This window comes from Equus caballus, chromosome 19 (genome assembly GCF_041296265.1).
Source record: "Equus caballus isolate H_3958 breed thoroughbred chromosome 19, TB-T2T, whole genome shotgun sequence".
NCBI classification, from domain to species: Eukaryota; Metazoa; Chordata; class Mammalia; order Perissodactyla; family Equidae; genus Equus; species Equus caballus.
In genome coordinates this window covers 55,580,192-55,589,538 of record NC_091702.1, presented here as the reverse complement: position 1 = coordinate 55,589,538, position 9,347 = coordinate 55,580,192, and the positions used below count along the sequence as shown (strand labels likewise).

General features: G+C 38.3%; 1 protein-coding gene across 1 annotated transcript in view; it reads left to right on the top strand.

Annotated features, from left to right (window-relative positions):
* The first annotated feature begins 3,068 nt into the window (after positions 1-3,068).
* Positions 3,069-9,347, top strand: part of CD200 (CD200 molecule) — a 47,580-nt gene continuing 41,301 nt past the window's right edge. Inside the window, exon 1 of the transcript XR_011428838.1 lies at positions 3,069-3,249. The gene's annotated coding sequence lies outside the window, so the exon portion shown is untranslated. The remainder of the gene's footprint in view (positions 3,250-9,347) is intronic.

The following is a 9,347-nucleotide window of genomic DNA, read 5'->3' as shown; positions in this document are numbered from 1 at the left end:
TCTTTTTCAGACCTTCGAGAAGCCTCCCACTCCCTCCTCGCCCACCCATGCCATTGAGGATGGGTGGTGAACAACAGCAAAGTACAAAGTATCTGGGACTGGGGGACCACCAAGCAGGAGGCCCTGACCCAAGCCAAAATAACAGTAACAAATCCAGTCCTTGGGTGTTTTAACACAAGGACAACCATGTGAATTGGACGATTCCAGTTACCCAGAGGGGTTCAGATGGGGTCTCTGGCAGAGGCAAAGCAATAAACCCCAATTGTGGAAAGGGGCTCACCCTGTGGATGGCACAATGGGCACAACAAAAGTGAACTATTAATGGCCGCCCGTTGTCGGGGGCAGAACTCTGGGATGATACCTGGCAGCGGGTCTGGGGAATGACGATAACAGCATACCATGTGTCTGCACATCAGGCGACAAAGCCACCAGGGAACCAACAAGCAGACGAGTTAGCTCGGATCTGTCTCCTAGAATAAGCGTCAGCCAAAAGAATGGCAAAGTGACTACACAAGAAGACTGGACACAAAGGACAAAGGACCCTATGGGCTGTTGCCAAGGCCTGGGGCCTCCCCCTGTGCTATGCTGTGCCATGCAGGTTTGTCAGGTGTGACCCTCCTCTTCCTTACAGAACCCTGGGCCATTCCCTGGCACACAGGCCAAATTGCCGGAAACAACCAGCCTGCTCAGTGCCAGAAGATGGACTACACTGGGCCCTTGCCTCTTTCTGATGGCTGCCAGTATGGTCTCACTTGTGTGGACACGTCTACAGGACTGCTGCAGGCTTACCCCAGCAGGAGGACCACACAGAAGACCACAAAAAGAGGCCTGGAACACCTCTCTTCTGTGTATGGTGTTCCCATGGACATCAACAGTGACCAAGGTACACATTTTACTGGCCACCGTGTACAGACATGGGCTGATCAGATGGACATACATTGGCATTTTCACCTGCCATACAACTCCACAGCCACAGGGCTGATGGAACGAATAAACAGCTTGCTGAAACAACAACTGAGGACAGAAGACAGGGCCCTAGCCCCCTGGATGAGATGCCTGACAACTGCAGTATGTCAACTAAATAAGCATGAGAGGCACACCCGACCCAGTGCATATCAGATGTTGACACAAAGACCTGATATAATAGTACATCTATAAACAAGGGCTAATTAAAGAGAGAAACTACAACCACAGGTGGACACTCAGAACAACTTGCTTTGGTCTGTGCTGCAGAACTCACGGTGATAACAGTCCTGGGCTTGGCTAACCCAGCTGCTTTCTCGTGGGAGAGTTAGCACAAAAACCTTGAAGTCTGAGGGAACACGGAGGCCCCCGGGCGTGGTTGGGGCGGGGGGCGAGTTGGCGGGGAGTGGCAGGGTGGGGCCTCTGGTCCTTGGAATGCAGGTCATACAGGGACACTTCCCCTTGGCAAGCACACAGCCTTTGTTCCTCCGCCTACTTAAGCAAGCTTCTCTTGGGGGGCAGTGGCGGGTGCGCATTTCCTGTCCAGCCAACCGCCACTGGACCTTCCTTATAAGTAACTCCAACAAATCCATATGTCTCATTCACTGTCTCCAGGTTTTTCCTTTGGTCTTTCAGCAACCTATCCCTCACTGCTCACCCAGCTGGGCGTGTGGCGGAACACAAGAAAACAATCAGCGACTAGGTGTTCACCTCAGGAGAATTTCATAGAAACAGCAGAATTTCCAACATAGCAACAGTGCTACTGACTGACTCAGTGGCTGCTGGGCCTCTAATCCTAATACCTCTTTATTCACAATGACCCCTCTCCCTGTCTCAGGTGTGGCTCCCAACACCAGAGGCAATAGATTCATCAGATCAGTTTCCTTTGCTCTTTGGGAGCTGAGTTTTCTCTGCCTCATTGACAGAATCAACAGCTCTCAGATGGGTAGTGGGCTTAGCCTGTGGGCTTACGAGGCCAGAATTTAGATAGAAGGAAGGTTCGTCTCAAGAAAAGAGGAAAGAAGGACGTCCGCACTTAGAGCCATAGGAAAGAGATGAATACTCGTGTATGGGGGATGGGCGGTGGAGGTGTGACCATTCATGCCAATGGAGGCTTCTGTTACCTCTGAGACAGAAGCTGAGGGAGAAGTTATGAGAGGGGAAGGTAATTTTTTATAGGGATTTATGAGTGAGAAAAAGGGGAAAGAAAAGACTTACTGCCCAAAATGTGTCCCTGTGTGGGCACACGTTATTGTGTGCAAGTTTGTTGGGGGGAGGGTGCAGGGGGTTATGTGTATGTGTGTGTGAAGTGGAGGCTGGTGAAGGATCTCAGTCCTGAGAAGTCAAGCCCAACTCACTTCTCTAGGGACAGGATTTGCCCCAAGTCCTAGCCCTGGCTTCAATCCCCACCCCTGGTCTGTTTGGCTAGTTAAATATAGTTCCCGGAGATTCTTTGTAAAGATCACTATCCCTAACTTGTAAGACAGAACATTTAGCCCAGAAGACATCAATCTTTAAGCCAGCAATAGCAGACATGTAGGGGGGAAAATCCTCACTTTCAAATGGATTGTTTATGTTAAAGTATTCTTTGCCCTGGTAGTAAATGAACAATGGTTTTCCAGAATCCCGCAGGAGGAAGACACTGGAGAAGCTGGATGAGTTTGTGTGCATGAAATGCCAAGAGGCAGGTGGCTGGGTTGGAATTTAAAAGAGAAAAGTAGAAACAGAAAGTGCCAGACAAGGAGTGCTTTCCCTCTTCATAAAGTACTAGTATGCAGGGAGAGTTTAAAAGAAAATGCAAGTGATCTTACCCATTGTGGATAGACTGGTTTCATGTCTGTTATGTCTGTAAATAAAACGGCATGAAATACTGGGAAAGGTTGAAACGACCCAAAGAAGAGCTAATTAAATTTTCTTGCAAGTCAGCAGGTTAAGTTTTGAGAGCCTGTGTTTGAATCAAGTGACAGCTACAGAACAGCCGGCAGATATGTTTAAGAAAATTGTATAAATAAATCTAAGATTCTGAATAGACTTGGAGGTTAGACAGACAAGGAAGTTAAAAAATATGGCAAGGTGAAGGAATTGTTTTAATGGACCCTGGTTAATGAGTAACATTTTGGCGGGAAAGGCAAAAGACCTGATAAACTTTTCCTTTCAGTGCTGGAGTTTAGTTAGAAAAAGAAATACTCCAGTATTAGTGAAGATTTTTGTCATCAAATTTCATGGGCTTTCCACTCCATCCCATTCTCCAGCTGCTCATGCTTCCCATCTGGGTACAAGGATTAGGTAATTCTTCACTTTTTCTCTCAAATGCATTTGGCTGGAAATCAGTGGCAGATAAATACCAGGCTGTGGTCTTTTTACTTTCATAAAGTTAGGTGAACTGAACATTATGTTTGGGTCTGCATGTCAATCACGTAACTATCCAAGTTGTTGGTTGCAAGCAAACTGTTTCAGTTGAGCATATTTGAAAGTGACTTAGTAAACAGAGAATGAAAGAAAGGTCATGAGCAGGGCTTCTGAAGTGAGTACGGGTAGCTCAACCCAGGGAAACCACAAACATGCTGGAAACAAAGGAGCTCTTTGCGAGTTAGTTGGTCAGTTGGTTAGTTTAGTTCGTTTGCTTTGCAGTAGTTTTTGCAGCCAATTTCCTTTTTGAGTTTGACTGGTTTTGAGGTTTTCCTGGTCATCAGGAAGTTTTTCATTTTATGTTGTCTAATCTGTTAATTGTTTCCTTTGTGGGTTCTCTTATCTTTACAAACTGGTATACACTTGAGACACATTAAGGATTTATTAAATATTTAAGTCCTGTTATTTTCTAGTTGTTTAAAATTATTTGATTAAGGATATTTAACTTGAATCCATCTAAAATCAGTTTAGTTCACGGTAAGGGCAACAACTAATGTTCTATAGGAATTCAGCAGAGGAAAAAAACTATGATACCTTCTAGGTAAGGAGTTTTTTAATCTTTGCATTTAAGTAAAACTGACATACAGGAATGTGTACAAGCATACTATACAGTTATATTAATTTTCATAGTGATCACACCAATATATCCAGCACAGATCAAGAACAGAACATTCACAGCCTCCCAAGGCCTTATTCATGCACCCTTCCTTTCACTGTCCTCTCCTAAGAGTACCACTTCCCAACGTCTGTATCGGTTGTTTTTATCTGCTGTTCTTTATGTAAATATATGCATAATATTTATATGTATAGAATTTGTATATATTATTTGTATATAATATAATTTATGTATAATATATGTATAATATTTATATAATAAAATATATATAACTTTTATATATAAGTGAAATAATTTAGCATTTATGCATTTGTTTCTGGTTTCCTTGGCTCAACAATATTTTGGTGAGCATTATGCATATTGCTGAGAGTAGATGTAGTTCAGGAAATCTCATCGCTCTATAACATTCCATTGTGTAAATACTATAATTTATTTACCAATTCTACTATTGATTTGCATTTGGGTAATTTCTTGCTTTTGACTATTACAAATAGTGCTTCTATGAGCATCCTTGTACATGTGTTTTGGAGAACATATATATGCATTTCTATTAGAAGTATACCCAGGAATAGATTTGCTGGTCATAGCATATGTCTATGTTCAGCTTTAAGATACAGCCAAGGGGTCTTCAAATTTACAGTCCCATCAGAGTGTGTGTGAACTGTGTTTTCTATACATCCTCACTAAACTTGGTATTGTCTGTCTTTCATGTTAATCATTAATCAGTCCAGGTTTTAATGTGTATTTCCTTGATGACTAAAGAAGTTGAGCATCTTAAATATGTTTATTGGCCATTTAGACATTCTCTTTTGTGATGTGCATATTCAAATATTTTGCTCAATTTTCTATTGAGTTACCTGTTTTTGTCTTATTGATTTGTGAAATTATGTATATATTAAAATACAAGTCCTTTGCTATATATATGTATAGCAAATATCTTCTCTCACTCTGTGGATTGCCTTTTACTTCTGAAGATGTATCTTTTCATAGACTGAAGTTATTAAATCTTAAAATAGACCAATTTTTCACTTCTGGTTCTTTATCATTTCATATTCCTAAGAAAGGAATAAAGTATCAAATAACTGTTGATGTGTGCCCTATTTAATAAATCATTGGCTATTCCAGCCAAATAGATGTTATATGATACTTTATTTTATTTTTTATTTATTTTTCCATTAAGCTTTGCACTTCTCTTTTTTAAGTTAAATTTAGTTTTTTTTTAATTGAGGTAACATTGGTTTGTAACATTATATAAATTTCAGGTGTACATCATTATAATTTGATTTCTGTGTAGGTTATGTTGTTTCACCACCAAAAGACCAATTACCACCCATCACCATAGACATGTGCCCAGTCACCTCTTTCACCCTCCTCCCTCCCCCATTTCCCTCTGGTAACCACTAATCTAATCCCTGTATCTATGTGTTTGCTTGTTATTGGTTTTATCTTCTATTTATGAGTGAGATCATATGGTGTTTGACTTTCTCCATATGACTTATTTCACTTAGCATAATAGCCTCAAGGTCCATTGATGTTGTTGCAAATGGCAAGATTTCATCTTTTTTATGGCTAAGTAGTATTCCATTGTGTATATATACCATATCTTCTTTATGCACTCATTGGTTGATGGGCACTTAGGTTATTTCCAAGTCTTGGCTATTGTGAATAATGCTGCAATAGGGGTGCATGTATCTTTATGCGTTCATGTTCTTTGGATAAGTACTCAGCAGAGGCATAGCTGGAACATATGGTAGCTCTATTCTTAATTTTTTGAGGCTTCTCCATACTGTTTTCCATAGTGGCTGAACCAGTTTGCATTCCCACCGGCAGTGTATGAGAGTCCCCTTTTCTCCACATCCTCTTCAACACTTACTGTTCCCTGTCTTGTTAGTTATAGACATTCTGATGGGCATGAGGTGATATCTCGTTATAGTTTTGATTTACATTTCGCTGACAGTGATGTTAAACGTCTTTTAATGTGCCTGTTGGCCATCTGTATATCTTATTTGGAAAAATGTCTGTTTCAGATCTTTTGCCCACTTTTTAACTGGGTTGTTTGTTTTTTGTTGTTGAGATACATGACTTCTTTGTATATTTTGGATATTAATCCCTTATCAGGTATATAGTTTGCAAATATCTTCTCCCAGTTGTTAGGTTGTCTTTTCATTTTCTTGATGGTTTCCTTTGCCTTGCAGAAGCTTTGTAGTCTGATGTAAGTCCCATTTGTTTATTTTTAATTTTGTTTCCCTTGCCTGGTCAGACATGGTATATGAAAATATGCTGCTAAGACCAATGTCAAAGAGTGTACTGCCTATGTTTTCTTCTGGGAATTTAGTGGCTTCAGGTCTTACAATCAAGTCTTTAATCCATTTTGAGTTAATTTTTGTGTGTAGTATAAGATAATGACCTACTTTCATTCTTTTGCATGTGGCTGTCCAGTTTTCCCAACACGATTTATTGGAAAGACTTTCCTTTCTCCATTGAGTGTTCTTGGCTCCCTTGTAAAAAATTCGCTCCCCATAGATGTGTGAATTTATTTCTGAGCTCTCAGTTCTGTTGCCTTGATATGTGTGTCTGTTTTTGTGCCAGTACCATGCTGTTTTAATTAGTATTAAAAAGTTTTTAGTATATTTTGAAATCAGGAAGTGTGATACCTCCAGCTTTGTTCTTTTTTCACAGGCTTGTTTTGGCTATTTGGGGTCTTTTGTTGTTCCATATAAATTTTAGGATTCTTTGTTCTATTTCTGTGAAGAATGTCATTGGAACTTTGGTGGAGATTGCAGTGAATCTGTAGATTGCTTTAAGAAGCATGGACATCTTAACTATGTTAATTCTTCCAATCCAGCAGCACCAAATATCTTTCCATTTCTTTGTGTCATCTTCAATTTCTTTCAATAATGTCTTATAGTTTTCAGTGTACAGGTCTTTCACTTCTTTGGTTAAACTTATTCCTAGGTATTTTATTCTTTTTTGTTGCAATTGTAAATGGGATTGAATTCTTAATTTCTCTTTCTGCTACTTTGTTGTTAGTGTATAGAAGCAGGACTGATTTTTATGTTGATTTGTATCCTGCAACTTTACTGTATTCATTTATTATTTCTAATATTTTTTGGTGGATTCTTTATGATAGTATTATATATAATATAATATGATAGTATTATATTAAATAATATAAATATATTATATATTTATAATAGAATAAATATATATTTATTTCCATACGTAAAATCATGTCATCTGCAAAAAGTGACAGTTTCACTTTTTTCTTTCCAATTTGGATCCCTTTTATTTCTTTTTCTTGCCTGATTGCTCTGGCTAGGACTTCCAATACTGTGCTAAATAAGAGTGGTGAAAGTGGGCATCAGTGTCTGGTTCCTGTTCTTAGAGGGATAGCATTCAGTTTTCCTCCATTGAGAATGATATTAGCTGTGGGTTTGTCATATATGGCCTTTATTATGTTGAGGTACTTTCCTTTTACACCCATTTTATTCAGAGTTTTTATCATAAATGGATGCTATATATTGTCAAATGCTTCCTCGTGTCTATTGAGATGATGACGATTTTTATTCTTCATTTTGTTAATGTGGTGTATCGCATTGATTGATTTGTGGATGTTGAATCATCCCTGCATCCCTGGAATAAATTCCAATTGACCATAGTGCCTTATTTTTTAATGTATTGTTGTATTCGATTTGCTAGTATTTTGTTGAGGATTTTTGTATCAATGTTCATCAGTGATATTGGCCTATGGTTTTCTTTTTTTGTGTTGTCCTTGTCTGGTTTTGGTATGACAGCAATGTTGGCCTTGTAGAATGAGTTAGGAAGCTTCCCTTCCTCTTCAATTTTCTGGAAGAGTTTAAGAAGGACAGATATTATGTCTTTTTTAAACGTTTGGTAGGATTCACCATGGAAGCCATCTGGTCCCGGACTTTTGTTTTTTGGGGGCTTTTGATTACTGTTTCAATCTCCTTACTGGTTATGGGTCTATTCAAATTCTCTATTTCATCTTATTCAGTTTTGGAAGGTTGTATGATTCTAAGAATGTATCCATTTCATCTTGATTATACAATTTATTGGCATGTAGCTTTTCATAGTATTCTCTTATAAACTTATGTATTTATGAGGTCTCCATAGTAATTTCTCCATAGTAAAATCATTTCTGATTTTATTTGCTTGAGCCTTCTCTCTGTTTTTCATGGTGAGTCTCGTTTTATCTTTTCAAAGAACCAGCTCTTGGTTTCATTGATTTTTTTCTATTTTTTTAAATCTCTATTTCATTTGTTTCCACTCCGATTTTTATTATTTCCTTCCTTCTACTGATTTTGGGCTTTGTTCATTCTTTTTCTAGTTCCTTTAGGTGCACTGTTAGATGGTTTATTTGAGATTTTTCTTGTTTGTTGAAGTAGGCCTATATTGCTATGAACTTCCCTCCTACTACCGCTTTTGCTGTGTCCTGTAAATTTTGGCATGTCATATTTTCATTTTCATTTGTCTCCAGGTATTTTTTTATTTCTCCTTTGATTTCTTTGTTTACCCAATCATTGTTTAGTAGAATTTTGTTTAATCACCTCATATTTGTGGCTTTGCCAGTTTTCTTCTTGTATTTGACTTCTAGTTTCATACTGTTGTGGTCAGAAAAGATGCTGGTATTATTTCAATCTTCTTAAATTTATTGAGACTTGTTTTATGGCCTAGTACGTGATCAATCCTGGAGAATGTTCCATGTGCATTTGAAAAGAATGTGTATTCTGTGGTTTTTGGATACAGTGTTCTGTATATATCTACTAAGTCCATCTGGTCTAATGTGTCATTTAAGGCCAATGTTTCCTTACTGATCTTCTGTTTTGATGATCTATTCATTGATGTAAGTGGAGTGTTAAAGTTCCCTACTATTATTGTGTTACTGTCTATTTCTCCTTTTAAGTCTGTTAATAATTGCTTTATATATTTAGGTGCTTGTATGTTGGGTGCATAGATATTTACAAGTGTTATATCCTCTTGTTGGATTGTTCCCTTTACATTATGTAGTGTCCTTCCTTGTCTCTTGTTGCAATTTTTACTTTAAAGTCTACTTTGTCCAATATAAGTATTTCTACCCCTGCTTTATTTTCATTGCCATTTGCATGGATTGTATTTTTCCATCCCATCACTTTCAGTTTGTGAGTGTCTTTAGGTCTGAAGTGTGTCTCTTGTATGCAGTATACATATAGGTCTTGTTGTTTTATCCAATTAGCCACCCTACATCTTGTTTTTATTTTTATTTTTTAAAGATTTTATTTTTTTCCTTTTTCTCCCCAAAGCCCCCCAGTACATAGTTGTATATTCTTCATTGTGGGTCCTTCTAGTTGTGGCATGTGGG